General features: G+C 40.6%; 1 protein-coding gene across 1 annotated transcript in view; it reads left to right on the top strand.

The window, feature by feature from the left end:
• APBB2 (amyloid beta precursor protein binding family B member 2) overlaps positions 1–14,998 on the top strand; it is a 360,396-nt gene that overhangs the window by 55,405 nt on the left and 289,993 nt on the right. The window contains 1 exon segment of the mRNA XM_021701683.1: positions 14,141–14,298. The gene's annotated coding sequence lies outside the window, so the exon portion shown is untranslated.

Below are 14,998 nucleotides of genomic sequence, written 5' to 3' on the forward strand. Positions count from 1 at the left end.
GGGGTTAAAATGATATCATATCTGGACCTTGAAGTAGCAGCTTGTATTTTTAGCTACGTTTAATGCCTGACTTCTTTACCCTTGATTTCTTTCCCTTCAATTATTCCTCCTATTCGTCCCTTTTTCTTTTTTCCCAGCTCTCCTTTCCAGAAGAAGGTTTTGCTTGCCAGGATTATTTGGTCAAAGGTGGATAACACATGTAATTTTAAAAGTTCAGATTCCTTTGGAAAAAATCTGAAAAGAATAAAGACATATCCATCAATTTATGAACTTTGAAAATTAGGATGAGCTTTCCAACAAATGTTGTTATTATAATACTTACTGTTCCATTTTCAATTCAGACATTATGGATGCCCTGAGGAAACAGACACAGGGGGAAAATAAGATGTGATCATATTAATTATGATTTCACTTCTGTGGTTAAATAGATTTCCAGCTAGAGCCAGAGTTGCTTCTTAATTAAACAAATATTTCATGAGGGCCTGAAATCTGCCAAACCCTGTACTAGCCTTTGATTTCACCTGTTTGTTGGGTGGGAATGCCATTTCTGCTCTGAGTTGGTTTTAAACATTCTTTGCAGCAGCCCTCGGCGTAATTTATTAGGTCAGAGTTTAGGAATGTTATTCCATGAAAGCCGCTTTTCCACGTGCTTGAAGGGTAACACCACGTCTGTCTATCGGCTGTGTACTGTGTCTTTCGCATTTTCTCTTACTCTACTCCTTTCTCCTCCTTCCTTTCCTTGCCTTCCTTTCTTGATTAGGTAGAAATACCAAGGTTAACTTAAGTTGTATAGATCCGTGTTTTCCATCCAGTGGCCTTCAGACCATCAACATTATCATCACTTGTGCTTGTTAAAAATGTATAATCTTGCGGGGTGCCTGGGTGGCTTAATTGGTTAAGCGGCCGACTCTTGATTTTGGCTCAGGCTCAGGCTGTGATTTCAGTGTTGTGAGATTGAGCCTCGTGTAGGGCTTCGTGCACAGTGTGGAGTCTGCTTAAGACTCTCTCTCTGCCTCTCCCTTTGCCCCTCCCCCCTCCAAATAAATAAATAAATCTTAAAAAAAGTGTATATTCTTGCAACAACATGGGTGGACCTAGAAGGTATTATGCTAAGTGTATTAAGTCAGAGAAAGACAAATACCATATGATTTCATTTGTATGTGTAACCTAAAAATCAAAACAAATGAATAAACAAACAAAAAGCAGAAACAGACCCATAAATACAAGGAACAAACTGAAGGTTCCCAGAGGGGAGGGGGTTGGGAGAATGGGCAAAATGGTGAAGGGGCATGGGAGATGGAAGCTTCCAGTTATGGAATGAATAAGTCAAAGGGATAAAAGACACAGCATAGGGAATATAGTCAATGCTATTGTGATTGTGTTGTGTGGTGACAGACGGTAGCTACACTTGTGAGCAGAGCATCAAGTACAGAGTTGTCGAATCACTGTGTTGTACACATGAAACTAAGGTAACATTGTGTGTCAACTATAATTCAATTAGAAAATGCATATTCCTGTGCCCCAGCCCGGATCTGAATGTGAGAACTGCTGAATTAGAGTTACATGTAGTCACAGCATTGTTTTTAAAACTCGCAGTAGAATGTTCTATTTCTCTCTTTGAATAAACAGGCAATCTCATTTTCTCCCTGAGTTAATGTGCTCTGATTAAAAAACAAAGATGAAAACAATAAAAGAAAAAAAAAACCACTTCCAAAAAGAATTCTGGAATTAGGTTTCAGAACTTAAGAAACTTTCTTTAGATTTTTACTGAAACTCAAGTTGTTCCTTCACATACCGTGTGTGGATATCCTCAAATTACTATTATTAGGAAACTATCCAATTCTTTGACTTTTTAAAAACAACAAAAGTTTAATGGTGACCAAAGTCATTAATTTGAAGAGGAGTCACAGAGTTGGACTGGGTGGGCAAGACTGAGTAGAACCAGGTTCTGGGTTGTGCCCATCAGAGCCTTTCAGCATTCAGGGCCTCAGTGTTCTCTGTCTAATAACAGATGACATGGATATGCAGTGACTTCCCTTCTGGTTCTGATGGAGTCGGACCCTGTTGGAAGAGAAATAGAAGATATTGACAGATAGGCCAGTATGTTGGAGAGAAAGTTTTATCTTGGTAAGAGGGACTTTTAAAAATGACATACATGAAGACTGAAGGAACCAGAGTCCATCAGTCCATAAAGAATAAAAATACTGAAGTTAAAAAGAAATGATTGGGAATTTCTTGTACTCATTCAGAACAACAATGCAGTACTCACCCGAATTCCCGGCTATTGAAACTCAATCAGGAAATGGACTTCCTTAAGGCGAGGACCGTCCTTTGTTTGACACATTTCATTTGCTGTTGCCAGGTACATTTGTGCCATTTTATAGATTCGAGTAGAAGTGGGTGATGGTAGGACCTGGGGAGAGCATATGTCTTACATCCTAGAAACTGCCGCTATTGGAGGAAAGAAACAAAGCATCCTGCCTTAAAAGATTCATCCGTATGAAGCTAATTCCAACAGCTGGAGAATTGGGGAGAAATTCGAGTTTAGTCAATGATGTCTTGATTATGCTGTTGTATTCCATTTTTCTGTATTCATTTATGGAGAGAATGATGAATATCAAAGGTGGCAAAGAACATAAAGACCAGTGTTCCTTAAATCTCAATAATTTATGGACCTCTTTATTTAGAGGAAATAATTTCTCACAAATCCACTGTACTGACATCAATATTTTTAGTATTAAGTAGTTGAAATATGCTCAAACATAAAAGTAGGTATAAACTCCTTACGCTTCAGCTCTTTATTAACTATAAAACAATGACAAATTTATAGAGTAAATTCAAGCAAAACTACAAAACCAATAAAATGCAAATTAACATTAGTTTATCGTGACAGATCATTTTGTTTGACTAAAATAAAACCTCCCCTTGGAAATGTGATTATGGTTCTGATGCCAAAGTTCTAGTTCTTTTGGGATCTGTATGAAACTCAGTTCTCTGTCTTCTTCCCTGTATTCGAAGCTTCCTTCATATAAAGCACCGTCTTTTGGCAGGAATGCATGATTTGGGTTTTAATTTATTTTCATTTATTTTTCTTACTTGTCCTTTGATGATTAAAATTATACTACTAGATGCCATGCCAATCAGAAAGATAAATGCAAGCTCACTTTTGATCACTCAAGAATTTGGAACTTGGTACCTAGTTGCACATGGGACAGTGGAGGGAAGAGAGGGATCGTTGGTACATGCCATATTGGGTTTCAGATTTGGATGAGAGTGAACGGTGTCACTGAGCAAAATATAAAACAAAGGACAAAAAGTAGGCTTTGAGGGAAGATCATTAGTAGGGGACTTAGATTTCTAGCAGTATAGTGGATTGGATACTCTAACACACTTCCCCATTGTTATCTGGATAAAATATTTTTTAACATACTGGGATCCCGGAAGCTAAGACATTTCCAAAATCTCCTACCTCAATTAGATCAACCATCAAAGGGAAAATTAAACCAAAGGTGTATAAACAACCACAAAAGATAGGTTGCCACTGGGGCAAATGCTGATATCACAACTGTGGTTGGAGACTAAGCCTTTGGTCAGTGGCAAGGTGGGAGCAGCCTGCATTCCACCAGGACCTCGAAAAGAACCTAAGGTGGCCCGGGTAGGTAGTGCCCATTGGCTTTTGGCAGAAGCAAATACAATTCCTTTCTGGAGGAAGGCATCCCTTCTTTGGACCTTAGGATTCTCCTAAGATCAACCAAATATGAGTTCAGAATAAAAGATCTCCAATTCTTCTAGAAAACAAACCACCAAGAGTGAGAGTCACCAGAAACAAACAATACATTTAGAACCCTGAGAACTTTAGATATTAAAATTATGATACAGAATATAAAATAACAATGTTTGAAATGTTTTAAGAAATAAAAGTTAATCACAAATAGTGCAAAGAGCATGAGATAAAAATTGACCAGGGATATTATGTAGCCATAAAAAGAAAGAAAGGTTACCATTTGTGACAACTTGGATGGGCCATGAGGGCTTTATGTTAAGTGAAATAAGTCAGAGAAAGACACATACTATATGATCTCACTTATATGTGGAACTAAAAAAACCCAAACTCATAGAAACAGAACAGATTGGTGGTTGCCATAGGAGAGGAGTGGGGGAAATGGGGAAGGTGGTCAAGGTACAGACTTCTAGTTACAAATAAGTTCTGGGGATATAATATAGCATGGTGACTGGAGTTAACAGTACTGTTTTTTATATTTGAAAGTTGCTAAGAGAATAGATCTTAAAAGTTCTCATCAGGGGGCACCTGGGTGGCTCAGTTGGTTAAGTGTCTGCCTTCTGCCTTAGGTTTAGGTCATGATCCCAGAGTCCTGCTCCGGGGGGGAGTCTGCTTCTCCCTCTGTCTCTCCCCCCTGCCCCCATGCTCACCTTCTCTCTCTCTCTCAAATAAATAAAATATTTTTTTAAAAAATTCTTATCAGAAGAAAAAAAGTGGTAACTATGGGAGGCGATTGATGTTAATTAAACTTATTGTAGTAAACATTTTGCAATATACAAATATCAAATCATTATGTTGTATCTTAAACACCTTAAACTGATACAGTGTTATATGTCAATTATATCTCAATAAAATGGGGTGGAGTGGGGTGAAAGATTGTGTACAAGAGCAGTATAAATCTAGGTGTTTTTGTTGTTGCTGAAAAGAAAATTGACCAGGCAGATTTGGAAAAATACAAACAAACAAAAACAACACCTAAGGAAAAAATTGTAACTGTTGAAATAATAATTCAATAATTAGAAACAGCTGAAGGAGTAATGAGCTAGAAAAAAAAGCTTGAAGGAATTAACCAGAATGTAACATAGAAATGAGAAGAAAAACATGAAAGCGTAGTTGAAGGGTAGAAGGGCTATAAGGAGATCCGTTCAGAGCCCCAGAAAGATAATAGAACAAATGGAGGGAAGTTATATTTGAAGATCTAGTGTATCATATCCAGAGAGAGTTTATGAAGGACATAAATGACCAGTGTTCCTTAAATTCAAATAATTTATGGACAGATAAGGGAAGCCCAACATAAACTAATAAGGATAAATAAAACAAAATCCATGTCTACAAATAGGAAAACTTCAATACACCAAAATAAAAAAGATGATCTTAAGAACACCCAGAAAGAAAAGGCTGATTGTTCATCAAGGGAATAATGAGCTGAGTTCTCAACAGCAGTGATTGAGGCTGGAAAAAATATCTTCAAAATACTAAAAGAAAATACTGCTGATTATATATCAGCAAAACTGTCATTCAAGAAAAAGGCAAAATATGCTGTCCAAAAATCTAAATCTTGCCACAGCAGACCTTTATTAAGAAACTGCTTAAAGAAAATACTTCAGGAAGAAGAAAGTGGTTCTGGGAGGAAGGGCTGAGATGCAAAAAGAAGTGATGAAGAAATTGATAAACATGTAGATGAAAATGAAATAAAATTAAAAGTTTTTTAAAATTTAAAAATTAAAAATTAAAAATTGTCCTTGGTCTACTAGCCACACTTCAGGGCATGTGTGGCCAGTGGCTATTACTGTACTGAATAACAATTCCATCACTGAAGAAAAGTTCTGGTAAACAGCACTGTTGTAGAACAATGAAGGGAAATACATTAAGATAATCTTTGCAGTTCGTTATAAGATGCCATTGTTTGTAAGAGCCACCTTTATATATGTGTAAAACGTTTTAGGAAAAACATTGCCAATATTTTTAAGTGATCTCTAACACCTAACACACCAGGTGGGACTTCAATTTACAACCCCAAGATCAAGAGTTGTATGCTCCACGGACTGAGCCAGCCAGGCACCCACCCCTATTGCCAGAATTTTTCAAGATGCCCTTTTTAAAAGACATATCTCAATATTACCTGTGTGAAAATGTGAAGAAATGTGCCTCTTAGGATGGTTGCCATTTGGGGTTAGAGTATTAATGGCATTGGCATCCAGGAGTGGTGATCCAAGTAGGTTGCCCATAGAGCGGTCAAGGGGGAGGTCTGGCCTGGAGACAGAGCGTGCTGTGTTCTTTGCATAGCGTATGTCTCAATGAATGTTTGATGAGTGAATGGGGGATGTACTGCATGGGTATATGGGAGTCATCAGAATACCCGGTAGCTGGGCCTGGCAATGTGGCTGAAGTCACCAGAAGATTTGTGTGAAGTATGAGGAGAGTCAGGATGAAGCCTTTATGAACACCATTGGTATTCTCCTGGTCATGCAGAAGGGAGTCTCAGGGGGAACCTGAGAAAGAGCCTTGAGAGAGGTGGGGAAGAACCAGGAAGACTTTGGGCCACCTGAGACTAAAGGGTGAGGAGGTGAGACGTTGCAGAGACCCTGACGAGATAAGGCCAATGTATTCCTGAAGTTAAGTGTCAGCCTGCTCTGTGTGATAGGGGCGAGCATTGACAATCACCAAGCATCAATAATTATTTCTGCCAGGGCATCCAAGAAGACTTCAAGAAGGAGGTCATATTTGGGCTGGACTTCAGAGGACGAACCTTTGGCACATCTGAGTGGTAGGGCAGGGCAGTCTGGGCAGATGGAGTAACACGAACGAAAGCCTGAAGTTGTGAGGAGGCAGTAATTCCTAAAGAGCTAGACTTCACTGTGTCCAACTTCTTTCTAGGTAAAGTCTTGTGTTGATGCAGGAACATATGTTCCCTAAGATCAGAAGCACACCTTTTACTCATCTCCGGTCCAGTTGGAAGGTAATTAAAGTAACTCTGCAGACCTGACCAGATACCTCCCAATGCTCTAAATAGACCATACGTTATACATGATTTTCAGAACATTATCTTAGATACAGAATTTATTACTGAATTTTGGGTTTTAAGCTCTGTGTGGAAAACTGTAATGCCTACGTTCCATTACAGATGAGGTAGTCATAGGACATCCTGAGACTACAGAGTGGAAAAAAGACTTGGCTTGCTGACGTTCACCAGATGCTGAGAAACTATGGGGCCGACTTGGGTGAAAAATCCCAGGTCTTTGATTGAAAAGCCGGGTAACATTAGTCAAGTTACTTGACTTCTTTATGCCTCAAATTTCCCCATTTAAAAATAGGCATATAATAATAGTTCCTACTTGAAGATGAATGTGAGGATTCATGGAAAGCACTTAGCAAAACAGTTACCCATTATTATGATGAAAGTATTCCAGGGGCGCCTGGTGGTGCAGTAGGTTAAGCATCTGACTCTTGGTCTGACTCTCGGTTTCGGTGCAGGTCGTGATCTCAGGGTTGTGGGATCGAGCCCCATTTTGGGCTCCATGCTCAGCGTGGAGTCTGCTTGACATTCTCTTCTCCCTCTGTCCCTCCCCACCACGTGCACATTCTCTTTCTCTCTCTCTCTAAAATAAACAAAATCTTAAAAAAAAAAGTATTCTAGTACCTTTTTCTATAAGGCAGTAGAGTAAAACCAGTGGTTCCCAATTATGACTGTGCATCAAGCATCATGTAGGGATAGTTTTAAAAAACCTAAGATTGCCCAGATACTCCCCCAGACCTGGTATGTATGTCAGGGTACTTGGGCTTTTGGGCTTTGTATTTTTTTGTACGAACTCCAGGTTTAGGAAGGCTTCCTCTGGAGTTGTGTATCATTTTGGTCATTTTTATTTGGATATTTACTTTCTTCCTTGCTAACCCATATTTTGAACGCTGGCTCTTCCCGTTTGTTGAGTATGTGAGCTTTCAGGTTATTAATCCTGGTCAGTGTGTGGATCTTTACTGCCTCCCTTCTTTTCTCTTTTTCCCTCTTTCCTCGTCCCCTTCCCCACTGTCCCATACTGAATTTTTAGACAGTTGAGTTGACAGTGTCCTGGACAGCCTAGTTCTCAGGCCCTTTTTATTTATTTTTGTAATGAAACAGATTTAAAAAAGAAACTTTGCTAAGGCAGACATTTGGCATGTTAAAATTGAACTTCAGTTTAGTTTCTAAAATAAATAATTCCACTTTTTTTATTCTTTAAAAAATGACTGCTCCAGGAAATGCTTCTAAAATAACCTATATTCCCCTTGTTAAAACTGGGATTGTTATTGGATGGATTCCAGTGAGTGTTCTTTTTCCTGGGGGGGGGGGGGGTGAGAGGACAGGGACAGTGTGGGGAGAGTGGTCACACAGAGGCCAACACACACAGATTGTAGTCCCTCACACCTAACAGTGCAGTTCATATGATGGCAGTAAATTATATGGTGTATTGTAAAATGTGGTCTGGAGATTAAAAGAAGAAGGAAGATGTTTACTGTATCTAGATCAATTAGAATATTCCTTTTAACTTTTGTGTGGAGGTCTTTTGGTTAAAAGAATCCCTGTGTTGCAGCAGAAGTAGCCTTGCTGCTTCCTCGATTTAGTTCATATATTTTACATTTCATGTGAATGAGGAAGGACTGAAATGTCAGCTTTGTCAGGGTGGAAATTTTTGGTCAGTGCTTAAATCTTCTTTTTTTAAAGATTTTTATTTATTTGGGGTGCCTGGGTGGCTTAGTCGGTTAAGTGTCTGCCTTCGGCTCAGGTCATGATCCCAGGGTCCTGGGATGGAGCTCCGCATCAGGCTCCCTGCTCAATGGGGAGCCTGCTTCTCCCTCTCCCTCTGCCTGCCGCTCTGCCTACTTGTGCTCTCTCTGTCAAATGAATAAAAACCTTTAAAAAAAAAAAGATTTTTTTATTTGACAGAGAGATAGCAAGACAGAGAACACAAGCAGGGGGAGCAGCAAAGGGAGAGGGAGAAACAAGCTCCCCACTGAGCAGAGAGCCCGATGTGGGGCTGGATCCCAGGCCCCCGGGATCATGACCTGAGCCAAAGGCAGACACTTAACCGACTGAGCCACACAGGTGCCCCTAAATAAATGAAATCTTTAAAAAAAAAGAACTCGTAAAGGTAACAATACCTGATGTTTGTCTGGTATTTGGATTAGAGGCCACCTACATGTTCCCATAGTTCCCTGTGCCTCACACACATCACAGTGCATTCCTTAACCTAAGTCCTTGCAGGAAGGACTGGGTCTCTTGTCCGTGGTTGGGTCCTCAGTGCCTTATCTGGCAGCATTGCAGTTTCTTAGTAAATATTTGTTGAATGAACACATAGTGTTAAAATTTCTATAATGCTTTCATATTTGGTTTTATCAGTTGGAAATCCCAGGAAGTTGGCTGATAGTATCACCCCAGTTTCACAAATGATGGAATGAAGGTTAAAGAGAATAAATTAGTTATCCCAAAAAGCCTCAGGCCTAAGTAGCAGAGCTAGGACTGTAAGCTCTAAATCTGCTCATTTCTTCATCCCCTTCATTAATAAGCATAAATTCCCCCTCTTTGCTCCCCAAGTTAAAACCCTCTCTACTTGAGAGCATGACAGGGGAAGTTACCTTATGAAACCTTTTCCAAATTACCTACTGTCTTCCCCATCAGCTACAATCTTTTTGGGTGTGAGTTTGGATTATTCATAATAGATTCTTCTAAGTTGCCTGTGATGGGTGCCTATGATACATTCTTTTTGAAAAAAAAATATAACAATTTTAATGCTGTATTCTTTTCTCCCAAACATTTTAAGGTGTAAATTTATTAATACTATGAATCTAAGTTTTTAAAGTCAAATTTCCAGGGGCGCCTGGATGGCTCAGTCGGTTAAGCATCTGACTCTTGGTTTTGGCTCGGGTCGTGATCTCAGGGTCCTGGGATTGAGCCCCGTGTCGGGCTCTGAGCTCAGTGCGGATTCTGCTTGTCCCTCTCTCTCTCTCTCAAGTCAATCAGTCTTTAAAATAAAATTTCCAAAGTGGTGAGAGGAATATTCTCCAATGTATTTTTGCCTGGTCCTCCTGATCATTTTGAGATAGAAATTTCTTTTTTTTTTTTTAAGATTTTATTTATTTTTTGACAGAGCCAACGAGAGAGAGAACACAAGCAGGGGGAGTGGGAAAGGGAGAAGCAGGCTTCCCGCCAAGCAGGGAGCCCGATGCGGGGCTTGATCCCAGGACCCTGGGATCATGACCTGAGCCGAAGGTAGATGCTTAATGACTGAGCCACCCAAGCACCCCGAGATAGAAATTTCTGAAGTGTTGAATTGGCTTGGCTGATATTTCTGGACTCAGGCTCAAGAGGGAGAAACCTTCCCTCTGACATTAGGATAGAAAAAACACCGACCAAACATTTAAGAGTCTCAAATGGTGGCAAACATCTGGGTGCACATTTTGCCAAAGACATTCGCTGAAGCTAAAGACCAAGCAACACACAGCCAAGGTTCTAAGAAAGGACTTCAAAATCTATGAATCTGATCTAATTCTAATTTATGTTTCGTCTCTGTTGAGAAAGATCATTTGGTGGCTCCAGCAAGATTTTATCCGATTTGATTAGTGGGTGAGAGTTGGTCCTCCCAGACCACTAAATTTGAACTTAACCATCATTACCTTACAAATAACTTTAAAAGAGGGGCGCCTGGGTAGCTCAGTCGTTAAGCGTCTGCCTTCGGCTCAGGTCATGATCCCAGGGTCCTGGGATCCAGCCCCGCATCGGGCTCCCTGCTCGGCGGGAAGCCTGCTTCTCCCTCTCCCACTCCCCCTGCTTGTGTTCCCGCTCTCGCTCTCTCTCTATCAAATAAATAAAAACCTTAAAAAAAAAAAGAATAGTTATCTTAACAAATTAAACACACACACACACACACACAAATAACTTTAAAGAGTTACTTGAACAATACCCCAAAGCTTTGAATTCATTGTGACATGGCAACACAAATTGAATTCTCTTTGCCCACCGTGGACGTTGACCTTTAGTATTAGAACAGAGGCATCGAGGGGAATAAATAAACTGCCAGTATTGTTTCCTCCAGAATCCAGCCATGGAAATATATGGTAGGGACTTGAGGAGCAGTTTTGCATGGAAAAACAAAAACAAAATAAAAAACCCCTGCATTTTCTTTTTTTTCGCTGGGTGCCTGGCTTCTCAAATGAGGCGGGACAAGCTATTGTGTTTGTTCTGGCTCTTACAAAGCGAGATCACATCATCCCTCGATGCAGCTTGTTTTATTTGCAGCTTCACAACCCATGGCTTTGTTGTCCTGCTGCACAGTAGGGCAGGCTCACGAGCAGTGCGCTGGATCCATACAAGCTTTTCAGGGAGCGTTTCTGAGTTTGTCATTTTGCCATCTGTCCTCTTCTCTCCCCTGGCTTTTCAGACTATCCACATTGTGTTCGACTCTTCGGTTTCTGACTGGGGTGGCGGGGATACTGCCATAGGTGGATGCTAAGAAAGAAGTGGAGGTGAGCAGTATTTCAAATAACTGAGCAGAAAAGAGAAAAATCTTGCTCCCTCTCTGAGGTTTGTATCAGACATAAGATAGGAAGTATTAGGATTATGTTACGTTATTTCTCAGCGACTGTTGTTTACTTAATTTTTGAAACCACTGATGTCGCCTCCTTAAGCTTTGGGTCATCTGGTCAGGAAGAGGCTGGGACCTGATGCCATAAATCACTTGTTTCCAACTGGTGGGATGAGCGTGCGTCCTTCTTGTCTCTTACAGGTGGCTCAGTGCAAGTGTCGTATTATCTCGTTGAAAACCTTTTGTCCTGCTTTGAGCCGTGGGCATGTAGTAGGACCAGCAAGCTTTCAGTGTGATCGGCAGTTTCTGGTCAGGACACCTGCTGCCTGAGCACAGTGCGACCATTGTTTCTCAGATTGAACGTGCTCTGGGCACAGCCACCACATCTTTTTTAGCCCGCAGTTGAGTCTTTGGTGTTTTTTTTTTTTTTTTATTGGTTTTTTTTTTTCCGTGTGCATTTCATTTTTGGTGGAACAAATGTCTGTCTTGTTCTTCTGGTTTTGCTGGTATGAATTTAACGTGTACGTGTTTCCTGCAGACTTGTATTTCGAAGAGCGCGTGCCAAGGTATCGTGGTGGAAAGAGTGCTGGGTCAGAGTGGAGGCAGGCGATCTGGACCTTTATCCCCGATCCTCTCCTCCCTGCTGTGTGGCCTCAGGAAAGATATTGAAACTCTCTGGGCATCCGGGGTCTTCATTTGTAACCTGAGGGAGTTTTGGGGTTCCTGGAATGATGGATTGCCAAGTCCTCCAGTGTTAAGGTTCCACCACTGTGTTTTGTGTTTTCTGGGATGCCAAGATGTCAAAACGGAGTGTCGGTGAAGTGTTCACTAGGGCTGGGCTCCTGTGAGACCGTAAGTAACACCAGGAGGCGCTCTTTTTAATTAAGCAAAAAATAATACGGCATGGTCAGTGATAGAGAGTTTTGGATGCATTAATTAAAGGAGGGAAATAACTATGGTTTTCTTGTCTCCTTGTGGCAAGTTGGCAGTAAACAAACACAAATTTCTTATTTTTAGGAAAGTAGTGTTATTCAGCCCTGGAAATGTTATTGGACACTTGGGTTTTGAACTTATAAATTAAGAATTATTGAGCTCAGATAAATGAAGACTTTTTAATTTATTAGCTCTTACTGTTCAGATGATAAGAAACCCACAGATCAGGCTAATATAGGATAGACATCCGCTTACTGATTTGTATCCCCATCAGTTTAATAAAAATCTTATTTAAAAATATTGTGATTCTACAAGTAATACATATGAGTTGTGGAAAATTTGGAAAACACCAAGAAGGAAAGACAAATAGCTTCTAATTCCATGACTCAGAAATAGTTCTTTTTTCATACTTTTGTGTCTTTAATTATATACACTTAGTTTGTAGAACAAAATTGGGATCATACCATACATATATAACTTTCTTGGGTTCCTTTTGAGATGATTTTTGGGCCTGAGCTTTCAGATGAAGGTGGAGATTAATGTAATATTATGCTTGGCACCCTGCTTGTGACGGGGTCTGTTTTGCCTTACAGAAATAGAATTGTAGCCCTAGTATCTGAAAATAACATTTGTCCTGTTCCCTCTTGAACAGGCTTTCAATATTCAGCATATATAGATGTTGTCATAATGAATACTATAATGAACAAATGAGGACTTCTTAATTTATTCTTTCTTTTTTTTTTTTAAAGATTTTATTTATTTGACAGAGAGAGAGACGAGGAGAGAGGGAACACAAGCAAGGGGAGTAGGAGAGGGAGAAGCAGGCTTCCCTCGGAGCAGGGAGCCCGATGCGGGGCTCGATCCCAGGACACTGGGATCATGACCTGAGCCGAAGGCAGACACTTAACGACTGAGCCACCCAGGCACCCAATTTATTAGTTCTTAATTGTTCACTAATTGCTTTTCTAAGGTTTCCTCACTCTAGTTTTCTGTTCCAGAATTGCTAGCTGTAATATCAGTGAGCATAAGTTATCTTAACACTATTTTTCTGGATGCCTTGATTTCTCAGGCTGAAGCATGGTAGCTGGTGTGGGCCAGGCCACAGGTTTGGCATGAAGGAGGGTGGTTAAGAGATTCCTTTTGCCTAAATATATGGTGCATTTGATAATATTTATAATTCACTAGTTGAATATTGGTTTCATATATCATTTTTCTCTAGTAGGAAATAAAAGATGATTAGTTTCCCCTTTGGATTATTTAGCCTATAAAATTTTCTGTTACACCATTTGCTTTGCATTGAAAACGCATTCTAAATCCTGAACCACATTGGAATTCTTTATGACCTTCCCCTTATGTGTCTTTTGGTGGTGCCCTTTGAAGTCCTGAAATGTTTTTATATTTGATTGAGATTAAATCTGGGTTTCATTTTACTTTTTTAAAACATATTGAGCAAGTTAATTTTCTGTTCGAGTTCCTAAGGGGAATGATTCTAGCCCTCTGTGTCCCAAGAATTCAGACTGAGCCTTGCCAGAACATTCCTGTGGTTTTCCACAGGGCAGATCACTGTGTTCATGAAATTTTAGTTGTAGCTTGTGTTTTCTGTGGTTAATTAAAACATGTGGCTTTTGCATTTTCCACAAACAGAGTATAATCATTTGGCCGAACCTTTTCAACAATGATTAAACGCCCCAGTCCTTCTTTAGGATAGCCCAAACTTATCTTTCGGACACCTTATACGCTATTGTCTCTGTTCATTAATGATTTTAAACAGTTGGAAAACATTTGGGGTTATCCTGCCAAACATAGACTCTTGAGAGAGAGAGTTTGTGAGTACGAATCCCTCCAATGGGCTCTGGCTTTTCCCCTGCAGGTCGGAGCTGCTGTGGGTGAGCTGCTGTGGTCTGTGGCCAAGCATGCTGCTGTGGCCGGATCTGCCCAGCCGTGGAACAGAAACATTTGCTGGATGGAAAATCCATAAAAGAAAGCTCCTGTGAAAGCCGGAGACCGATGCTAATTAAGTAAAATCAGGTTAGTATCAGAGAGGCGGGATGAAGCGGATTGGGTCAGCTAGGGAAAAGCGGTTTTGTTTATTCCATAAAGTGTTTCTGAAACAGCCCCAAATAGTCCTTCCCAGTTATTCGAGAGATTCCTAGCACTGCAGAGATGGCCGGTAGATCCTGACGTATCTCCGTGTGCAGTGAATCGCTCTCTCCTTTCTTTGTCTCCTCTGCCCCATCTTCTTGCTCATCTTCCTCTCCTCTTGCAGAGAAGAGAAAGTCTTCAGCACAACGTATGTAAGAGGCCCCAACCAGAGGCCCCCCCATAACAACCGCAGCGACCTTGGCTTGACTTTGGAGAGAAACCCTCTTCTTGAGAGAGCATGGGCTTGCACTGGTGCCTTCAGACTTGCCCTCATTTGTGTTTTCACACTGGGAAGGGGGGAGTCATGGAGACCTGCCATTTCTGTTGGGGCGCTTCCGGCTCTGCTTTGCTTGGCGAGATTTTACTTACTCTTATCTCCCCTTAGACAAAAGCTAGCAACATGTTCATTTTTGGCAGTGTGTGCATTTGGCATGAAGATACTCCTATAGCACAGAAGAAAAGAAGTGTCCTGAAAATAATAGGAATGTAGATAAATGCAAAATAGCCTAACGGTAGACCAGGAGAATGAAACAGAACAGCCTCACATGGAGCAGTACGGTGGGGAGAATTCCTTTTGAGAACGTGT

The sequence above is a fragment of the Neomonachus schauinslandi genome, chromosome 2 (genome assembly GCF_002201575.2).
Source record: "Neomonachus schauinslandi chromosome 2, ASM220157v2, whole genome shotgun sequence".
In the NCBI taxonomy this organism is placed as follows: domain Eukaryota; kingdom Metazoa; phylum Chordata; class Mammalia; order Carnivora; family Phocidae; genus Neomonachus; species Neomonachus schauinslandi.